Here is a 22,224-nt window from a genome sequence, read left to right on the forward strand (position 1 = left end):
GTTGTTACTATTCAAAACATCTTCTGTGACGCCATAGACATATTTAATGCATCCTGTGGTGGCTCCCATGACTTTTACATCCTAGTCTATGTTGAGCTTGTGTTGTTTGGAATTTTCCCCCTTTTCTGCAACTTTTTTTCATACGTAAGAATAATCCGTGTGATTTTATGCATTAAGTCAAGGGAAGGAAGAAGAAAAACCTTCTCCGCCTGCTTGTCCCATCTCATTGTCATGATAATTTACTATTTTGCATGTTCAATGGATTACATGATGCCGTTCTCAGATGGCACCATGATGATCAAACAGATTTTATCAGCGTTTTACACCACGGTGGTGCCCATGGTGAACCCCCTCATATACAGTCTACGCAGCAGTGAAATCCTGAGAGCTCTTCAGAGGTTACTGAGGATTAAATGAAACATCAGTGATGTATTCATCATGTAAGATTGCCGAAAAAAAATTACATTAACCCCTTCGTGGCTCAGCGATTTTCTTTTTTTCCTCCCCTTCTTCCAAGAGCTATAACTTTTTTATTTTTCCGTCCACATAACCATTTGAGGGCTTGTTCTTTGCAGAAAAAGTTGTACTTTTGAATGACACCATTCACTTTATCATATGATGCACTGGTAAGCGTAAAAAAAATGGCAAATGCATTGAAAACAGGGCAATTTTACAATTTTTTTTTCCTTTTCGCGGGGGGGGTTATTTGACATGTTCACTATACGGTAAAATTGACTGGAAAATATGATTCTCCAAGGTAGTATGAGTACGCAGATACCAAACATGCATAGTTTTTTTTTCATTTAAGTGGTTAAAAAAATTAATTTGTAAATAAAATTCTTTTGCTTGTGTCGAGATTTTCCGAGACCAGTACCATTTTCAATTTTCAGTACTTGGGGCTGTGTGAGGGCTTGTTTTTTGTGACCTAAGCTTATGTTTTTTTGATACAATTTTGAGGTAGGAACAATGTTTTGATCGCCTCTTATTACATTTTATCGCAATGTTGTAGCAGCCAAATAATGTAGTTTTGGCGTTTTGAGTTTTTTTTTCATCACACTGTTTACTGATTGGAATAATTTATTTTATATTTTGATAGCTTGAACTTTTATAAATGCTGCAATACTATTTTTAAAAACATTTTTTTTCACTTTCTACTGTATTTGTTAGTCCCCTATGGGGGGACTTGAACCTGCGATCATCCAATCGCTTGTGCTATACATAGCAGTGCATAAGCTAAACACTGGCTTTCACTGGCGAACCATCATGGCAAGCACTTGGGCCATCAGCAAACCCCAGCTGTCATGGCAAAGCATCGGCGCCCCGCAAACCCGTCACGGGCGCTTCAATGAGTGCATGGCATGACGTGTCCCCCTACCAGCGGATTTTAAATGCCGATATCATAGATTGAGCATCACCAGCTGCGATCCGGCCTGTCATCTCAATGCCATCCCAGCGTGTGAGAAATCCCCTGCTCAAGCGGTGAGCACAGGAGAATTCTCCCACGCTGTCAGTGACGTGCATCTGGTGAGCTGAGTTCATTGGACATGAACTCGGCTCATCTGGATGCCGTCACAGCCAGACACTGAGGAGCTTCACTGAGGAGCTTCTCAGTGTCTGCGTCATGGCAAGCTGGATGGCAGCTTTCGGCTACGCTCCAGCCTGTCATGTCAATGTAACAGAGTTGAAGCTGTCCTGGGAACCATGGAAAGGTAAGGATGAGGTTGGTTTATTATTTTATTTTTATTGCAGGAGATCGTTGGCTTCAGCTGGAATGGGCGTGACGGTAAGTAGGGTATAATTTAGAACATTAAAGAAATGTGTCTTTATTTCAATTAAAGGACTTTATTCTGGGTGTTTGTGTTTTTTTTAACTTTGACTATGGGGTTAGTAATGGGGGGTGTCTTATAGACACCTCTCCATTACTAACCTGGGCTTAATGTCAGCTGGCATTATAAGCTGACATCAACCCCAGCCCTATTACCCCACTGCCACCGCTACAGGGCAGTGGGAAGAGCGAGGCTAAGTGCCAGAATTGGCACTACCTATGGATGCGCCATTTCTGGGGTGGCTGACGGCTGGTGTTTCTAGCCTAGGAGGGGGCCAATATTCATGGCACCCTTCCTGGGCTATTAATATCAGCCCCCAGCTGTCTGCCTAGCCATGGATAGCTATTAAAATAATGGGGACCCCACATCATATTTTTGGGGTCCCCCATTTTAATAGCTAGTAAAGGCTAGGTATTCAGCTGGGGGCTGATATTAGTAGCCTGGGAAGCTCCGTGGTTATAACCCCATTCCCAGGCTTTAAATATCTGCCCCAGCCGTCTACTTAACCTCCGATAGAGACTAAAATTACGGGGAACCCCACGCCTATTTTTTTTTAATAAATCCTTTATTTTAACACTAAATGACAAGTACAGTAACCAACACTGTCACTATACTTACATATGTGACTGACATGTTTCTTTCTATCTAATCTATATGTAATGCTCTATTCTTTCTGTCCTAAATTTTCGGGGACTGATGATGAATTGCAGGCCGGCTTTTTTAAAGAGACGGTGCATGAAGACACTATTATTTTTTTAATAAATCCTTTATTTTAACACTAAATGACAAGTACAGTAACCAACATTGTCACTGTACTTATTATATATGTGACTGACATGTTTCTATCTATCTAATCTATGTATGATGCTCTATTATTTCTGTTCTAAATTGTCGGGTACCGGTGTATGCCCCTGCTGAATTGCCAGCTATTCATATTTCACTGTGAGCACTGTTCCCATCGATTTGGGCAATCACTGTAATGCCACAACCACCATGGCTGCGGCATTACAGTGAGTGGCAGACAATCCCTGCATGATTGGTGCTCTAAATAGTGCCAGACATGCAGGACGGGGACCCGAGCTCCCGTCCGAGCATCTCGAAAGTACTCGGCGAGCTCCGAGCATCTCGAGTACTGAGATGCTCGGGCGAGTACCGAGCAGTGGCAAGCATGCTTGCTCATCACTAGTTATCACCTCTATGTGGATAACTTTTATACAAGCATCCTGCTCTTCAAGTCCCTCTCTGTGCGAGGTACCGCAGCCTGTGGTATGGTCCGCAAAAATCACAGAGGCCTCCCAAAGACTTTAATTGGGCAGCTGCTCAGAACGGGTGAGAGCAGAGCCCAATGTAGTGACCACCTGTTGGTGGTCAAGTACAAGGACAAGAGGGATGTCCTTCTCTTGACAATCATACATGGTGATGGCAGCACCCTCAGCACTGTATGAAGTTCCACTACACAGGTTGTCAAACCAGACTGTGTAGTGGGGTACAGCAAGTACATGGGGGAGTTGATCTCTCTGATCAAGTCCTCCAGCCGTCCAATGCTTTGAGAAAGGCCAGGGTGTGGTACAAGAAGTTGGCCGTGCACATCGTACAGATGGCAATGCACAACACTTTCCCTCTGTCACAATGTGCAGGCCAGACTTCTACGTCGTACCTTCACTTCCAGGAGGTAGTTATCAAGGCCCTGATATTTGGCAGTGGTGAGGGAATGGGCCCCAGCACTTCCAGAACTGAAGGACCTCGAATTGTACCAGGCCAGCATTTCCAGGGTGATCCCTCACAGTGGAAAAAAGGTAAGTGACAAAAGAGGTGCAGGGTGTGTTATGAAAGGGGAATACGCAAGGACACCATTTATCAATGCGACACCTGCCCCAACAAACTTGATCTGTGCTTGAAAGAATGCTTCAGAAGGTACCATGCTTCCATGCACTACTAAATTAATTTCTGACGTATGACAACCTGATGAACACTCCACAACTGACGTTTGACAACCTGACTAACACTACGTCAGTTGTGGAGTGTTAGTCAGGTTGTCATACGTCAGTTGTGGAGCGTTCATCAGGTTGTCCTACACAACTGACATATGACACTAAATTATAACATTCACAAATTGGGTATCAGTTCCAAAAAGGGGGCACTTGTTGGGCATTTCCACTGTTTAGGCACATCAGGGGCTCTGAGAATGTGACATGACGCCCATAGACCATTCCATCAGAGTCCGCATTCCAAAGTGTCACTCCTTCCCTTCCGAGCCCTGACATTCACCCAAACAGTAGTTTTCTCCATCACATGAGGTATCAGCGTACTTAGAAGAAATTGTACAACAGATTTTTAGGTCCACTTTCTCCTGTTACCCTTGTGAAAATATTTTTTTCAACATTTTTGTGGAAAAAATTAGATTTATAAATTTCTGTGAAGCACCTGGGGGTTCAAGGTGCTCACTAGCATTGAGCGAACACTAAAATGCTTGGGTGCTCGAAGCTCGGGCCGAGCTCGCCGTGATACTCGGGTGCTCGACCCGAGCAACGAGCCCAATGTTAGTCTATGGGAGACTCGAGCATTTTCGTGGCGGCACCCCCGGCAGTCTTTTAAAAGCCTAACAAGTGCCCAAAACGATAGTGACAGTGCTCAAATGACATGGGGACAGCATGGGGATCGCCCCAGGAAGCATTTCAGACCCCCAGGTCACTGCTGTCAACAACGTGGTCAGAGGTATTAAGCCACTTTTAAGGGCTCACAATAAAACATTCAAAAAAGAAACTGAAACTGCTTTCATGTGTAATATGTTAAGAAAGTTCCTTTCCAGGGTAAAGACTTGTGTATGAGGTAAAATAAATAACCAAAAAAAAAAATACTCCTCCACACCTTGGGCTATGTTCACAATTAGCATTTTTTATGCGTTTTTGCACTTTTGTATTGCTTTCAACCGTGACAAATGCATTCACCGGGAAATGTCATTTTAACATTTTACAACCTTATCTGGCCATGTGCTGTGTGACACATGCATACAGTGCTGAAAAGACATGGGAATAGCATGGGGAAGACCCCGGGAAGCATCTCTGACACCCAGGTCACTGCCTAAAAGTGTGCCCATCAGAAGTCATCCTTGCCGCATCAGAAGATGCAGACTTGCAACTACCCCCGTGCAAGTTCTTGTCCCAAGGCAGTGTTCAATTGTACCTCCCCCATTCCTTGCAATGCAAGCGCAAATATGCAGCCAACCACCTACCCACCCCCAGGCTGCAATTCCATACTGCTTGCTTGCACTGGAAATTGGGCCTTTTAGGCATGTGGAGGCGGAATCTGGCCACCATGTCATGGCTGTGTTGGCGGCCTGGAATCCATACTCAGTCCCCAGCCACCCGACGGCCGGGTGTCCACACTTGGTCCCCAGCCGCCAGGGGGCGGCCGGGTGTCCATACTCGGTCCCCAGCCGCCCCGTGGCCAGGTGTCCACACACGGTCCCCAGCCGCCTGGGGGCAGCCAGGTGTCCATAAATGGTCCCCAGCCGCCCATATTTCTCCTTAGAACATCCCCCCACCCAATTTTCTTTAGGGCAGCATTGGACGAGCCCACCAGAGAACCAGACTACTAAGGTGGGCTCTGGCTTCTCCATCAGGGGAGTTGAGAGTGCCAAGGTGAAGACCATGATAATGATGATACAAGTTAGCATCTGCTTTGTTTTCTTGGAATGCAAGCGTAAGTGTGCAGTCTGTCACCCACCCACCCCCAGGCTGCAATACTATACTGCTTGCTTGCTTGCACTTGAAATTGTGCCTTTTAGGCATGTGGAGGCGGAATCTGGCCACCACGTCATGGCTGCGTTGGCGGCCTGGAATCCATACTAAGTCCCCAGCCGCCCGGCGGCCGGGTGTCCACACTCGGTCCCCAGCCTCCAGGGGGTGGCCGGGTGTCCATACTCGGTCCCCAGCTGCCTCGAAGCCTGGTGTCCACACATGGTCCCTAGCCGTCTGGGGGCAGCCGGGTGTCCATAAGGGGTCCCCAGCCGCACCTATTTCTCCTGTCAACTTCCCCTCACACACTTTTCATAGCCCGGCCTGCTTTAGGGCAGCATTGGACGAGCCCACCAGTGAACCAAACTCCTCTGGTGGGCCCTGGCTTCTCCATCAGGGGAGTTGAGAGTGCCAAGGTGAGGAGCATGATGAGGATGATAGAAGTTAGCATCTGCTTTGTTTTCAAGGAATGCAAGCACATGTATGTAGTAGGGCTAGGCCTGAGGTGGTCAGCGTTTTGGCGCATATCCTACCTCCTCCGAGGATTGCTGGATGTTTTCCTGCTTTTATCCAAGTTCTATGACTCCCGTTAAAACAAAGCTTCAGGTGATAAATGATGGATGAGCTAGTGGCAAAGGAGAAAGAGCAGGAGGAACAGGGACCATTCACATCAATATCAGGCCAGTCAACCACATATGTCTTGTAGGATATGTTTCTGATACAAAAGGAGCGGTCCGGCTACACAGTTATAGGGCATACAGTGAGTGCAATACCTACCAAAAATTTTGAGGCTCTCCAATGCTCCTTGGAAATGACATGGAGGTCTGAGGGCCTTAACTAAACCATTTTTTCCATATATAGCAACTGGGTCTCCTGTGCACTGTTGGCCTAAGCAGTGAATGGAAGGCTTTCCAAAAATTATGAGGAAATGCAATGCCCCTTGAAACAGACGTGGATTACAGCCTACTAAAAACCTTCTACCCATTATTGGGGAGTGTGTCTCCCTTAGTTTTCGCCTTTGCATTGAAATGCAAAAGCTGACTAAAGTTAGGAGGAAATGCAATGCCCGTTGAAAGAGTCGTGGAGATTAGAGGTAATTAAAAACAACATTTCAATGCCCCTTGGAAGAGCTGTGGAGTTCAGAGTGGTTTAACAAGACGGTTTTAATGCCCCTTGGAAGAGACGTGGAGGTCACGGTAGCTTAACAAGACAGTTTTAATGCCCCTTGGTAGAGTGGTGGAGGTCGCAGTGGAATAAAAAGACAATATCAATGCCCCGTGGAAGAAACGTGGAGGTCACAGTAGCTTAACAAGACGGTTTTAATGCCCCTTGGAAGAGCTGTGGAGTTCAGAGTGGTTTAACAAGACGGTTTTAATGCCCCTTGGAAGAGACGTGAAGGTCACAGTAGCTTAACAAGACGGTTTTAATGCCACTTGGAAGAGTGGTGGAGGTCGCAGTGGAACAAAAAGACAATATCAATGCCCCTTGGAAGAGACGTTGAGGTCACAGTAGCTTAACAAGATGGTTTTAATGCCCCTTGGAAGAGTGGTGGAGGTCGCAGTGGAATAAAAAGACAATATCAATGCCCCGCAGAAGAGACGTGGAGGTCATAGTAGCTTAACAAGATTGTTTTAATGGCCCTTGGAAGAGCTGGGGAGTTCAAAGTGGTTTAGCAAGATGGTTTTAATGCCAATTGGAAGAGACATGAAGGTCACAGCAGCTTAACAAGATGGTCTTAATGCCCCTTGGAAGAGTGGTGGAGGTCGCAGTGGAATAAAAAGACAATTTCAATGCCCCGTGGAAAAGACATGGAGGTCACAGTAGCTTAACAAGATGGTTTTAATGCCCATTGGAAGAGCTGTGGAGTTCAGAGTGGTTTAACAAGACGGTTTTAATGCCCCTTGGAAGAGACGTGGAGGTCATAGTAGCTTAACTAGATGGTTTTATTGCCCCTTACAAGAGCCATACAGTACAGCATCTTAAAAACATTATTCCCATTATTGGGGAGTGGGTCTCACATAGTATTTGCTTATGCCTTCCAAGCACAAGCTTCCAAAAATTAGGATGGAGCAACTTGCAATGCCTCTTACAAGAGCCATGCAGTACAGCATATTACAAACATTCTTCCCATTATTGGGGAGTGGGTCTCCCATAGTATTTGCTTTTGCCTTCCAAGCAAAAGCTTCCAAAAATTAGGACAGAGCAACTTGCAATGCCCCTTACAAGAGCCATTCAGTACAGCATATTACAAACATTAGTCCCATTATTGGGGAGTGGGTCTCCCAGAGTATTTTCTTATGCCTTCCAAGCACAAGCTTCCAAAAATTAGGACGGAGCAACTTGAAATGCCTCTTACAAGAGCCATGCAGTACAGCATATTACAAACATTAGTCCCATTATTGGGGAGTGGGTCTCCCATAGTATTTGCTTATGCCTTCCAAGCAAAAGCTTCCAAATATTTCGATGGAGCAACTTGCAATGCCTCTCACAAGAGCCATGCAGTACAGCATATTACAAACATCAGTCCCATTATTGGGGAGTAGATCTCCCATAGTATTTGCTTATGCATTCCAAGCAAAAGCTTCCAAAAATTAGGACAGAGCAACTTGCAATGCCCCTTACAAGAGCCATTCAGTACAGCATATTACAAACATTAATCCCATTATTGGGCAGTGGGTCTCCCATTGTATTTGCTTATGCCTTCCAAGCAAAAGCTTCCAAAAATTAGGATGGAGCAACTTGAAATGCCTCTTACAAGAGCCATGCAGTACAGCTATTACAAACATTAGTCCCATTATTGGGGAGTACATCTCCCATAGTATTTGCTTATGCATTCCAAGTAAAAGCTTTCAAAAATTATGAGGAAATGCAATGCCCGTTCGAAGAGTCGTGGAGGTCCCAGTAGCTTAACAAGATGCTTTTAATGCCCCTCAGAAGAGACGTGGAGGTCAGAGTGGTATAACAAGATGGTTTTAATGCCCCTTGGAAGAGACGTGGAGGTCAGAGTGGTGTAACAAGATGCTTTTTATGCCCCTCATAAGAGACGTGAAGGGCAGAGTGGTATAGCAAGACGGTTTTAATGCCCCTTACAAGAGACGTGGAGGTCAGAGTGGTATAACAAGATGCTTTTAATGCCCCTCAGAAGAGACGTGGAGGTCAGAGTGGTATAACAATACACTTTTAATGCCCCTCAGAAGAGACGTGGAGGTCAGAGTGGTATAACAAGACGGTTTTAATGCCCCTCAGAAGAGACGTGGAGGTCAGAGTGGTATTACAAGACGGTTTTAATGCCCCTTGGAAGAGACGTGGAGGTCAGAGTGGTATACTAAGACGGTTTTAATGCCCCTTGGAAGAGACGAGGAGGTTTGAGTGGTATAACAAGACGGTTTTAATGCCCCTTGGAAGAGACGTGGAGGTCAAAGTGGTATAACAAGACACTTTTAATGCCCATCAGAAGAGACGTGGAGGTCAGAGTGGTATAACAAGACGGTTTATTGCCCCTTGGAAGAGACGTGAGGGTCAGAGTGGTACAACAAGATGCTTTTAATGCCCCTCAGAAGAGACGTGGAGGTTAGAGTGGTATAACAAGACGGTTTTAATGCCCCTTGGAAGAGACGTGGAGGTCAGAGTGGTATAACAAGACGCTTTTAATGCCCCTCAGAAGAGAAGTGTAGGTCAGAGTGGTATAACAAGACGGTTTTAATGACCCTTACAAGAGACGTGGAGGTCAGAGTGGTATAACAAGACGCTTTTAATGCCCCTCAGATGAGACGTGGAGGTCAGAGTGGTATAACAAGATGCTTTTAATGCCCCTCAGAAGAGACGTGGAGGTCAGAGTGGTATAACAATACACTTTTAATGCCCCTCAGAAGAGACATGGAGGTCAGAGTGGTATAACAAGACGGTTTTAATGCCCCTCAGAAGAAACGTGGAGGTCAGAGTGGTATTACAAGACGGTTTTAATGCCCCTTGGAAGAGACGTGGAGGTCAGAGTGGTATAACAAGACGGTTTTAATGCCCCTTGGAAGAGACGTGGAGGTTTGAGTGGTATAACAAGACGGTTTTAATGCCCCTTGGAAGAGACGTGGAGGTCAAAATGGTATAACAAGACACTTTTAATGCCCATCAGAAGAGATGTGGAGGTCAGAGTGGTATAACAAGACGGTTTATTGCCCCTTGGAAGAGATGTGAGGGTCAGAGTGGTACAACAAGATGCTTTTAATGCCCCTCAGAAGAGACGTGGAGGTTAGAGTGGTATAACAAGACGGTTTTAATGCCCCTTGGAAGAGACGTGGAGGTCAGAGTGGTATAACAAGACGCTTTTAATGCCCCTCAGAAGAGAAGTGTAGGTCAGAGTGGTATAACAAGACGGTTTTAATGACCCTTACAAGAGACGTGGAGGTCAGAGTGGTATAACAAGACGCTTTTAATGCCCCTCAGATGAGACGTGGAGGTCAGAGTGGTATAACAAGATGCTTTTAATGCCCCTCAGAAGAGACATGGAGGTCAGCGTGGTATAGCAAGATGCTTTTAATGCCCCTCAGAAGAAACGTGGAGGTCAGAGTGGTATAACAAGATGGTTCTAATGCCCCTTAGAAAAGATGTGGAGGTCAGATTGGTATAACAAGACGATTTTAATGCCCCTTTGAAGAGCCATACAGTACAGCATCTTAAAAATATTATTCCCATTATTGGGGAGTGGGTCTCCCACAGTCTTTGCTTATGCCTTCCAAGCAAAAGCTGACAAAAATCAGGATGAAGGAACTTTCAATAATGGCAACACGGATCACGGTCACCCTGGTTGTATAGTGGTGGTGGAGGCTGATGATAAGGAGAAGAACATAATACAGCCAAAAAGAGGAAGTGTATACACATGTGTGGGTGTGAAGCGGTGCATGTGAATACACCTCCCGAAATAACACAGTGGTTTTGACTTTATGTTACAATGCTGTCATTTGGTGGTGATGAGAAGTCTGGCCCAATCCAGCCCTTGTTCATTTTGATAAGGGTCAGCTTGTCAGCATTTTCAGTTGACAGGCGAGTGCGCTTATCAGTTATAATTCCCCCATCGGCACTAAAAACACGCTCCGATAACACGCTAGTGGCAGGGTAGGCCAGGACCTCCAAGGCGTACAGAGTGAGTTCATTCCAAGTGTCCAGCTTGGATACCCAATAAATAAAAGGCACAGAGGAATCAGGGAGGATGCTGGTACGGTCGGCAAGGTACTCCCTCACCATCTTTTGAAACTTTCCACTCCTTGTGAGAGTACCCCGCGCCTCAGGGTCTGTCTGAAGGGAGGGTCTGAGAAAACTGTCCCAGAATATTGACAGTGTTCCCCTGCCTCTGCTGGATTGGAGTTGTGTCTCTCTCGCATGTACGCCTTGGTTGGGCAATGAACTGTGACCTCTGCCGCTAGAGTGTTCATATGGGAATTTTTTTAACAGTTCTGCAGCAAGGGCCTTCTGGTACTGCCCCATTTTTGTAGACCTCTCCACCTCAGGAATAAGAGAGGGAAAGTTTTCCTTGTATCGGGGGTCTGCAAGTGTCACCAACCAGTAATGACTGTCACCCGTTTTGACAACGCGAGGGTCACGGTTAAAGCAGCGTAATATAAAGTCAGCCATGCGTGCCAGACTGGTAACGGGCAAGATTTCCGTCTCCTCACCAAGATGACGACTGACCATGCTCTCCTCCTCCTCCTCCTCCTCCCCCTGTCCTCAGGCCACCCACGCTGAACCAACGGTATGACAGTTGTACAGGTACTACCGTCTACAGCGCACGATACCAGCTCCTGTTCTTCCTCCTCCTCCTCTCCCTCATTGTCCCCCAATGCACGTTGGGATGAGATGAGGTTGGGCTGTGTGTAATTGCTCGCTCTGGCTTCTTGATCCATCTCATCATACTCTGGCTGTAATGCCTCCTCTTTAATTCTCTGCAGAGAGCATTGCAAAAGACAGACAAGTGGGATGCTGACACTAATGATGGCATCATCGCTACTCACCATCTTGGTGGCCTCCTCAAAGTTTGTCAGGATGGTACAAATGTCAGACATCCAGGTCCACTCCTGAGGTCTTATGTGTGGAGTCTGACCTGAATATCGATAGCCTTGATGCAGCTGGTACTCCACAACTGCTCTCTTCTGCTCACAAATCCTTAGCAACATGTGGAGGGTAGAGTTCCAATGTGTGGGGACATCACACACCAGTCGGCGTGCCGGAAGCTGCAAACGCTGCTGCAACACAGCAAGGGCGGCAGAAGCTGTAGCCGACTTGCGAAAATTAGCTCACAGGCGGCGTACTTTCACGAGCAGATCTGGCAACTCGGGGTACGATTAAAGAAACTGCTGAACCACGAGGTTAAGCACATGAGCCAGGCATGGTACGTGTGTGATCTCGCCTCGCCTGAGAGCCGCCACCAGGTTACAGCCATTGTCACACACGACCATGCCTGGATGTAGGTTCAGCAGTCTCAGCCACAGATCTGCCTGCTCTTTCACTGCTGTCCACAACTCACAAGCAGTGTGAGGTTTATCACCTAAGCTTATAAGTTTCAGCACAGCCTGTTGCTGCTTGGCGGAGGCAGTACTGCAGTGCTTCCAGCTTGTAACTGATGTGGTGATATCTGAGATGGAGACTGAACATTAGGAGGAGGAGGATGATGCGCAGGAGCTGTTCACTGTGGGGGCAACTCTGACTGACATAGGGCCTGCAATCCTCGGTGTGGGGAGGAAATGTTCCGTTCCAAGGTCCGACTGGGTCCTGGCTTCCACTATGTTTACCCAGTGTGCCGTCAGGGAGATGTACCGTCCCTGGCCACAAGCACTTCTCACAGTAACTGCGTTGTTGAGGGCACGGCAGATGTTGTGGGACACGTGCTTGTGTAGTGCGAGGATGGCACACCGGGCAAAATAGTGTTGGCTGGGGACCGAGTACCGAGGGATGGCCACCGCCATAAGGTTGCGGAAGGATTCCGTCTCCACCAGCCTAAAAGGCAGCATTTCCAACGCAAGCAGTCATGAAATGTGCTGATTTAGGACTGTGGCCTTTGGGCGTTAGCTGCGAATTTCCACTTTCGTTCAAAGGTCTGTGATATGGACAATTGAACGCTGCGATGAGACGTGGACAAGGACGTTGATGTTGTTTCTTGAGAAACTGCCATAACAAGTGAAGACTGAGAGGAGGGGGCATCTTTGCATGCAGTATGGACAAGGGATTGGCTTGCACGCACAACAGGAGGTTCTATTACATGCACAACAGTGGAAGAAGCAGTGATGACACCCGCTGACACTTGTCGTGGACCCTCGGGTTCGCCCCACAAAGTCGGGTGCTTTGCTGCCATGTGCCTGATCATGCTGGTGGTGGTCAGGCTGGTAGTTTTGTCACCCCTGCTGATGCTGGCATGGCAGGTGGTACAAATGGCCTTTTTGGGGTTATCAGTAGAGTCTTTAAAAAAATTCCAGACTCTGGAAGACCTACCAGTTGTACTGGCAACGTCCGCCGTGTTGGTGTTACCTGGAACGGTTGCCCGCCTTCTGTCTGCGGCCACCACACTGCTTCTTCCTGCCTGTTGGGGTACTCTGCCTCACTCCCCCTGTGTGCTGCTAACCTCACTCTGCATGCCCTCCTGCCACGTTGGGTCATTTACTAGATCATCCACCACCTCCTCCTCTTCCACTTTCGCACCACGATGCTCCTCCTCACTTCGTGGCAATTGTGTCTCGTCATTGTCCACCTCTTGTGACAAATTGCCAGCGTCGACTACCTGTGGCCGTGACTGTTCAAATATTTGGGCTTCGCTACATGGGATCTTCTCTTCCACCACTTCAAGCGGAGCAGGCGAGGGGCACAAATCTGAAAATGGACCAGTGAACATCTCTTCAGAGTGTCCGAATGTGGAATGAGTTGCTGTCTGACAACACTCGGCATGGTGGGAGGAAGAAGCATCAGGGTGAGGAGAAGTATGCGGTCGAGACTCACGGCTACTAAGAGTTGACTGTGTGGAAGACAGACAGGAGGTGGAGGTGCGCGGGTAACTGGAAGTATTATCTGCTATCCAATTAATAACCTGTTCACACTGATCAGTTCGCAATAGTGGTGTTGTTCTGTGCTTCCCTAGTAATTCGGTCAAGAAGTGGGAGCGAGAAGATGTGGCTGTTGGTTGTGGCACATTTTCACCTTGGCCACGGCCCCGTCCTCTGCACGCACCATCACCAGAACGTCCACTTCCACGTCCCTTGCCACGCGCCTTGCCCATTGTAAAGGAAGTAAAATAGCTTACACTCGCACTATCAATGGAAAAAGGCTAATAAAAAGTAGATAAGAACCATGGAAGAGGAAAACTACAGTTCTATTTCTCTGGCCTACACCCGACTCTTTTAAACAATCAGAACAATCAGAGAGAAACTATTACTGTTTTTCTTTACGGAAAAAATACCAAAACCTGAATAATAGAGATTTTTTACCGTGGAATGGTAAAACCACAGTTATTGTTTACTGAGGTATACCATAAAATTTTAAATATATATATTTGCGGCTGAACAGTGAGCGACACACTCAAACTGTTTTTTTTTTAGATACAAACTGCCCAAAAGTGGATAATACAGAGATTTGACCCGCGGAACTGCAAAACCACACTGGGATTTGTCGGGCCTACAACAGACTATTTTCAACAGATATATTTTCGTGTCTGAACAGTCAGGAGACACTACTGTTTTTTTTTAAGGCTAAAAAAGCAAAAAAACCAGGATAATAGAGATTTTTTACCGTGGAACAGCAAAACCACAGTTATAATTTACTGGTGTATACCAGACTTTTTTAAAAATATAGATTTGCGGTTGAACAGTGAGCGACACACTCAAACTGGGTTTTTTTAGATACAATAGGCCGAAAACTGGATAATACAGAGATTTGATCGGTTGAACTGCAAAACCACACTTGGATTTGTTGGGCCTACAACAGACTATTTTCAACAGATATATTTTTTTGTCTGGACAATCAGGGAGACACGACTAAATTTTTTTTTTACGGCAAAAAATGAGAAAAGCAGGATAATAGAATTTTTTTACCGTGGAACAGCAAACCTACAGTTCTAATTTACTGGTGTATACCAGACTTTTTTAAATATATATATTTGCGGCTGAACAGTGAGCGACACATTCAAACTGGTTTTTTTAGATACAAAAGGCCCAAAACTGGATACTACAGAGATTTGATCCGTGGAACTGCAAAACCACACTGGGATTTGTCGGGCCTACAACAGACGATTTTCAATAGATATATTTTTGTGTCAGAACAGTCAGGAGACACTATTGTTTTTTTCTAAGGCAAAAAAAGCGAAAAACAGGATAATAGAGATTTTTTACCGTGGAACAGCAAACCCACAGTTATAATTTACTGGTGTATACCAGACTATTTCAAAAAATATAGATTTGCGGCTGAACAGTGAGCGACACACTCAAACTGTTTTTTCTTAGATACAAAAGGCCCAAAACTGGATAATACAGAGATTTGACCCGTGGAACCGCAAAACCACACTGGGGTTTGTCGGGCCTACAACAGACTATTTTCAACAGATATATTTTTGTGTCTGAACAGTCAGGAGACACTACTGTTTTTTTTCAAGGCAAAAAATGCGAAAAACAGGATAATAGAGATTTTTTACCGTGGAACAGCAAAACCAGAGTTTTAATTTACTGGTGTATACTAGACTTTTTTAAAAATATAGATTTGCGGCTGAACAGTGAGCGACACACTCAAACTGTTTTTTCTTAAATACAAAAGGCCCAAAACTGGATAATACAGAGGTTTGACCCGTGGAACTGCAAAACCACACTCGGATTTGTCGGGCCTACAACAGACTATTTTCAACAGATATATTTTTGTGTCTGGACAATCAGGGAGACACGATTAATTTTTTTTTTTTACCGCAAAAAATGCGAAAAGCTGGATAAGAGAGATTTTTTTTACCGTGGAACAGCAAACCCACAGTTATAATTTACTGGTGTATGCCAGACTTTTTTAAATATATATATTTGCGGCTGAACGGTGAGCGACACGCTCAAACTGTTTTTTTTTTAGATACAAAAGGCCCAAAATTGGATAATACAGAGATTTGACCCGTGTTTCTGTGGCCTATTCCAGACTTTTTTCAACAGATATATTTGTGTCTGAAAAATCAGAGACACACTTATTTTTGGGGGGAGGGGGACACCAATAGGTTAATAAGACGGGTGTTTGTACAGTGTGAAGTACGAAAAAAAAAAGAGGATTTAGATGAAAAAAAAGGATTTTTACTGGCCCCCGAGACCTGGAGCTAAGTCCAGCAATTTCAGAAACAGGAGCACACAGGACTGTAATGCAGCGTCTGCTGGTATAACCACTGCATCTCCTATACAGCCTGCCTGCCTGCCTGATATCTGGGATGGATATTAGTCCTGAGAACGACTGTTTGTTTGATCTGGCAGCCTTTACAGACCCTACACTAATTATTTTGCAGGATAAATCCCTCCCTAAATCAGCAGCGCTGTCCCTACACTGTCTAATCCAGAGCGACTGTGTCCAAGATGGCGGTGCCCGGTTTTAAATACTCGAGGTGATGCTGTGCGGCCAGCCAATCACTGTAATGCCCACAAATAACATGGCTGCGGCATTACAGTGACTGGCTGGCAATCCCTGCATGTTCATTGGCTCTGTAAAGAGCGCCAAACATGCAGGGCGGAGACCTGAGCTCCCGCCCGAGTAACCCGGAAATGCTCGGTGCTCGCTGAACATCCCTAGTAGCGTGATGCTCGGGCGAGTACCGAGCAGTGTTAAGCATGCTCGCTCAACACTAGTGCTCACCACACATCTAGATAATTTAATTTGGGGTCTAGTTTACAAAAGGGGGGCACTTGTTGGGCATTTCCACTGTTTAGGCACATCAGGGGCTCTCCAAATGCGACGTGGCATCCGCTGTAAATTCCAGCAAGTTTTGCCTTGAAAATGTCAAAGGGTGCTCCTTCCCTTCCAAGCCCTGCCGTGCACCCAAACAATGGCTTTCCCCCACATATGGGATATCAGCATACTCATGAGAAATTGTACAACAACTTTTGTGGTCCAATTTCTCCTGTTCCCCTCATGAAAATAAAAAAATTGCGGCTAGAAAATCATTTTTGTGGATAAAAAGTGTTTTTTTTTTCACGCCTCTACATTATAAACTTTTGTGAAACACTTGGGGGTTCAAAGTGTTCACCACACTTCTAAATAAGTTCCTTAAATGGGGTTTAGTTTCCAAAAAGGGGTCACTTGTGGGGGGTTTCCACTGTTTAGGCACATCAGGGGCTCTCCAAATGCGACATGGAGTCCTCTGTAAATTCCAGCGAGTTTTGCCTTGAAAACATCAAAGGTGCTCCTTCCCTTCCGAGCCCTGCCGTGCGCCCAAACAATGGCTTTCCCCCACATATGGGGTATCAGCGCACTCAGGACAAATTTCACAACATTTTTTGTTGTCCAATTTCTCCTGTTACCATCGTGAAAATAAAAAAATTGGGGTCTAAAATAAAATGTTAGTGAAAAAAAGTTAAATGTTCATTTTTTCCTTTCAAGTTCAATTAATTGCTGTGAAGCACATGAAGGATTAATAAACTTCTTGAATGTGGTTTTGAGCACCTTGAGGGGTGCAGTTTTTCAAAGTGTCACTTTTGGGTATTTTCTGTCATATAGACCCCTCAAAGTGACTTCAAATGTGATGTGGTCCATAAAAAAATAATTTTGTAAATTTTGTTGTAAAAATGAGAAATCAAAGGACGTGGCCTGCTGCTGAGGGAGAGAGTCCCACTTCATAGAACCTCCCTGAATTAGGCTGATTTTAGCCCATTTAAAGGCTTTTTTCTTCCCCATCTTAATTGCCCAGGGTCACAGTAGAGGTCCCCGAACCCCTGGGTTGCAGACCGGTGCACAGAAGAGGCCGCCTCACTACCCGGTGAGCCCGGGCCTACCTGGAGGCCCAAAGCCGTGGCCTCTCCTCCCTGTTGGCTCCGTGGCATGCCCTTCTGTGGTGACGGAGGAGCGCTTGTGGCGAACTGCGGGGTCCCGATCTGGATCACCTGCGGCTGAGATGGCGGCGTACAGACACACGGTATGAGTCACTGCCACCTCTGTGCCAAGGAGACCGGCAACAATGGAGATCCAGTTATTGGTGCGGCAGAGTGAAGGGCCAGTTGCTGACACACACAGACACAAAGAGCTTACCGGACTGTACTCCATGCTCACCGTATTGTGCGCTGCTGCTAGTGGGACCGTGGTCTTCTCTGGGGGGTGCCGCAGAGGTCCTGAGAGGCACTGGGCCAGTGTCTTGGAGAGTCCTGCTGGAGCCGCCTTGGCCGCCCTGTCCCTGCCACCAGGGGCTGTCCCGCCACTGGAACAGCCGCCATCTTGCTAAACCTGCACTTCTCATACAGAGACACTGAAGCAGAAGCTTCAAAAATACTACATCTCTACTAATTCTATTCAAAAGATAAACACTTCTCTCTTCCTCTGTATTTTTATCTATCACCTATTGAAAGCCACAGATCTCTAACCCCATAGAAAATCACTTGTTTTTCCGTTGATTCACAGCAAATGACAAAAATCTCTTTTGACATTTAAAGTCTCCAATGTGAACTTTTCGTCTTTATTAACAAGAAATAAAAGGAGCAACTTATAAGAAAAAAAGGGGATTCACCTATAATTGAAAAGCAATTCCTAATTTTACACTTACACTCCATCCAGTGGACATTTGTAATAAAACAGCTACTTTTTACAATTCACTTCAAGCGCCATCTTGTGGAACACAAGAACATTACAGCCCCAATTTATTACAATTATTGTTCATTCACTACTCTTGTGATACCATCCAATTCTCCATGGCCATTTAATAACGAGCTTTGGCCCCACATATACAATCTATTAATGGTCAGTAGATAATCTGCTCTGGTGATTTTTCCATTTCTTATCATGCAGTAGCTACAGTCTATGAACTATGAATCTGTGAGTCTCCTGGTTCAGGCGCCAACCATGTGAGTTCTGATCCACCATTCATGTTCACCCCCCCTGTACATCTACTCCGGTCTCCTGATTCTTGATTCTTGCAGCTCAGCGATCTTTGAAACTTTAACACAGCTGAAGGCCATCTTTAAATAATATCACTGGCCTATATGAACCACTACCTTCTCCGTAGCGGGCAAAAACAATCTACCTTCTAAAACCACTCTGACATCTCCAATCTTCCTAATATGGCTCCTACTTTTGACCAAGAGGAACATCTTGCCCAATCTTAAGGTGGAGAGGATTTGCATCAATCCCCCAAAATGCCCAGCAATTCTACTTCAAGGAAAGGGGAGACACAAATGGACCCTTCAGAACTAGCAGCTGAGGTCACTGCTAGGCTATTACCCAAAATCAAAACCATAATACAAACACACTAAACACTGCCCTGCTGGATCTACAAACCAGACAGGATGAACAAGTCAAACAACTTACCGAATTAGAATCACGAATATCGAACATTGAGGATGATTTAAAAGAGGACCATTCCAAAATATCAGCTATCGTTCGCGAAAACATAATTTTGAGAGACCGTATAGATGACCTGGAGAATCATTCTCGTAGAAGCAATCTGCGTTTGGTGAGTCTACCAGAATTGTATCTTCAGAAAACCTTGAAACCTCTATGTTAAAATGAAGTTCCAAGACCCTAAAACTACCTGAAGGTAAAAAGGTGGAAAGGGTTCACAGAATCTGTCCTCCACCTTCTACTTCTGGGGCCCAGGGTACAATCAGGCCAAGATAGGTCAAGATGCAAAGTGTCTACGCTCTAGCTTTTCTAAAATTTGGTTTATTGTTACTCAAGTATGTTACACATGTTCGAGCATTGCTCCTTATTATAAAATCATGTCATCATTGTCTTGTATGTATTTCACCAGTCATGTTTATTCTTACAGTCCCTGAATATGTTTATCGTGTCATGGAATGTTAAAGGTTTAAGATCTCCCCAAAAATGAATGAATTCCGTAGACATTTAAAATGTTTAAAGCCCTGATATAGCCTTCCTACAGGAAACACATTTACTGGAGGCAGATTTCCCCCAGATAACAAAATTATGGGTGGGGGGTGTTTATGGCTCATCGTCTGTAGATAGAAAAGCTGGGGTCTTAATCCTTATCAATAAACAATTTACACACCAGATCATAAGCCAACAACAAGATGGAGAAGGAAGGTTGATACAAATAACATTAACCACATCTTGTGCAACCTTCTCTATATATAATGTACAGTACAGGCCAAAAGTTTGGACACACCTTCTCATTTAAAGATTTTTCCGTATTTTCATGACTATGAAAATTGTACATTCACACTGAAGGCATCAAAACTGTGAATTAGCACATGTGGAATTATATACTTAACAAAAAAGTGTGAAACTACTGAAAATATGTCTTATATTCTAGGTTCTTCAAAGCAGCCACTTTTTGCTTTGATGACTGCTTTGCACACTCTTGGCATTCTCTTGATGAGCTTCAAGAGGTAGTCACCGGAAAAGGTCTTCCAACAATCTTGAAGAAGTTCCCAGAGATGCTTAGCTCTTGTTGGCCCTTTTGCCTTCATTCTGCGGTCCAGCTCACCCCAAACCATCTCAATTGGATTCAAGTCTGGTGACTGTGAAGCCAGGTCATCTGGCGTAGCACCCCATCACTCTCCTTCCCCATAACACCATCACACCTCCTCCTCCATGCTTCACGGTGGGAACCAGGCATGTAGAGTCCATCCGTTTACCTTTTCTGCGTTGCACAAAGACACGGTGGTTGGAACCAAAGATCTCAAATTTGGACTTATCAGAGCAAAGCATAGATTTCCACTGGTCTAATGTCCATTCCTTGTGTTCTTTATCCCAAACAAGTCTCTTCTGCTTGTTACCTGTCCTAAGCAGTGGTTTCCTAGCAGCTATTTTACCATGAAGGCCTGCTGCACAAAGTCTCCTCTTAACAGTTGTTGTAGAGATGTGTCTGCTGCTAGAACTCCATGTGGCAATGACATTGTCTTTAATCTGAGCTGCTGTTAACCTGCGATTTCTGAGGCTGGTGACTCAGATAAACTTATCCTCAGAAGCAGAGGTGACTCTTGGTCTTCCTTTTCTTGGGCGGTCCTCTTGTGAGACAGTTTCTTTGTAGCGCTTGATGGTTTTGCAACTGCACTTGGGGACACTTTTAAAGTTTGCCCAATTTTTCAGACTGACTGACCTTCATTTCTTAAAGTAATGATGGCCACTCATTTTTCTTTACTTAGCTGCTTTTTTCTTGCCATAATACAAATTCTAACAGTCTATTCAGTAGGACTATCAGCTGTGTATCCACCAGACTTCTGCACAACACAACTGATGGTCCCAACCCCATTTATAAGGCAAGAAATCCCACTTATTAAACCTGACAGGGCACACCTGTGAAGTGAAAACCATTTCCGGTGACTACCTCTTGAAGCTCATCAAGAGAATGCCAAGAGTGTGCAAAGCAGTCATCAAAGGAAAAGGTGGCTACTTTGAAGAACCTAGAATATAAGACATATTTTCAGTTATTTCACACTTTTTTGTTAAGTATATCATTCCACATATGTTAATTCATAGTTTTGATGCCTTCAGTGTGAATGTACAATTTTCATAGTCATGAAAATACAGAAAAATCTTTAAATAAGAAGGTGTGTCCAAACTTTTGGTCGGTACTGTATATGCCCCTAATATAGGAAAAAAATCTTTTTTCAAACATTTGGAGACTAGACTTTTGCTCAACTCCAATCCTAATAAAATAGTGGTGGGAGATTTTAATTCGGTGGTTTCAGTCCACGAGGATAGGAAAAACACTGCTAGTACACCGTAATCAACAACCTCGCATGACAAAGCGTTAGCACCTCCTATGTCCACCTGACAATCGACTCGTGAAGGTTCCTGAACCCTAGTAATAGAGAATTTCTCACACACATTTCTCACACGCCAACGACTCTTGGTCTCGAATCGACTATATTCTTGTCTCTCCTTCTCTGTTAGCTAAATTGATAACTGTAAACATCGATAACATTGCTATTTCAGACCATGCTCCAGTGCATTTGGAACTATCAAAGAAATTCCCCCAAGGCTCTGATTTTTTATGGAGATTTCCAGATTACTTTTGCAAAAATTATTCTTTTATTTCCTCTCTCAAATTATGGTGGCAGGAATTCTTGTCTGACAACTCGGCACACCAAGATGATCCCACATTACTATGGGAATCGCGCAAGGCGGTACTTAGGGGGGAAATTTAGGCATATACTTTTACTCACAAAAAAAAAGTTATGAGAAGATATAGTGAACTATCCTCTGAACTGAAACAAGTCTACACTACATTTCTTCTTGACCCTTCCCCTTTAAAAAAAACACACAATGGTCTCAAAAATAGACTGAATTCAACCAATATGCAGATATGAGAGAAAAATTCAATTTATCCCAAACAGAAGCATGTTTTTATAGGTTTGGCAACAAATCAGGGAGGATGATGGCCAATTTAGCAAGAGGTCTGAAAAAGCCACAGGGAATTTTTCAATTAAGAAATACCAACGGGGTAATTCACACGAATCCTAAATCAATTAATGAGATCCTAGGCTCATTTTATCAGGACTTATAGA

At 44.8% G+C, this 22,224-nt stretch overlaps 1 pseudogene; it reads left to right on the forward strand.

Moving 5' to 3' along the window:
- Positions 1-427: 427 nt before the first annotated feature.
- The window catches only part of LOC141180583 (olfactory receptor 8A1-like), a 35,494-nt pseudogene continuing 13,697 nt past the window's right edge, over positions 428-22,224 (forward strand).

Source organism: Phyllobates terribilis, unplaced genomic scaffold (genome assembly GCF_046119375.1).
Source record: "Phyllobates terribilis strain yellow unplaced genomic scaffold, ASM4611937v1 Scaffold_33__1_contigs__length_13283291, whole genome shotgun sequence".
NCBI lineage: Eukaryota > Metazoa > Chordata > Amphibia > Anura > Dendrobatidae > Phyllobates > Phyllobates terribilis.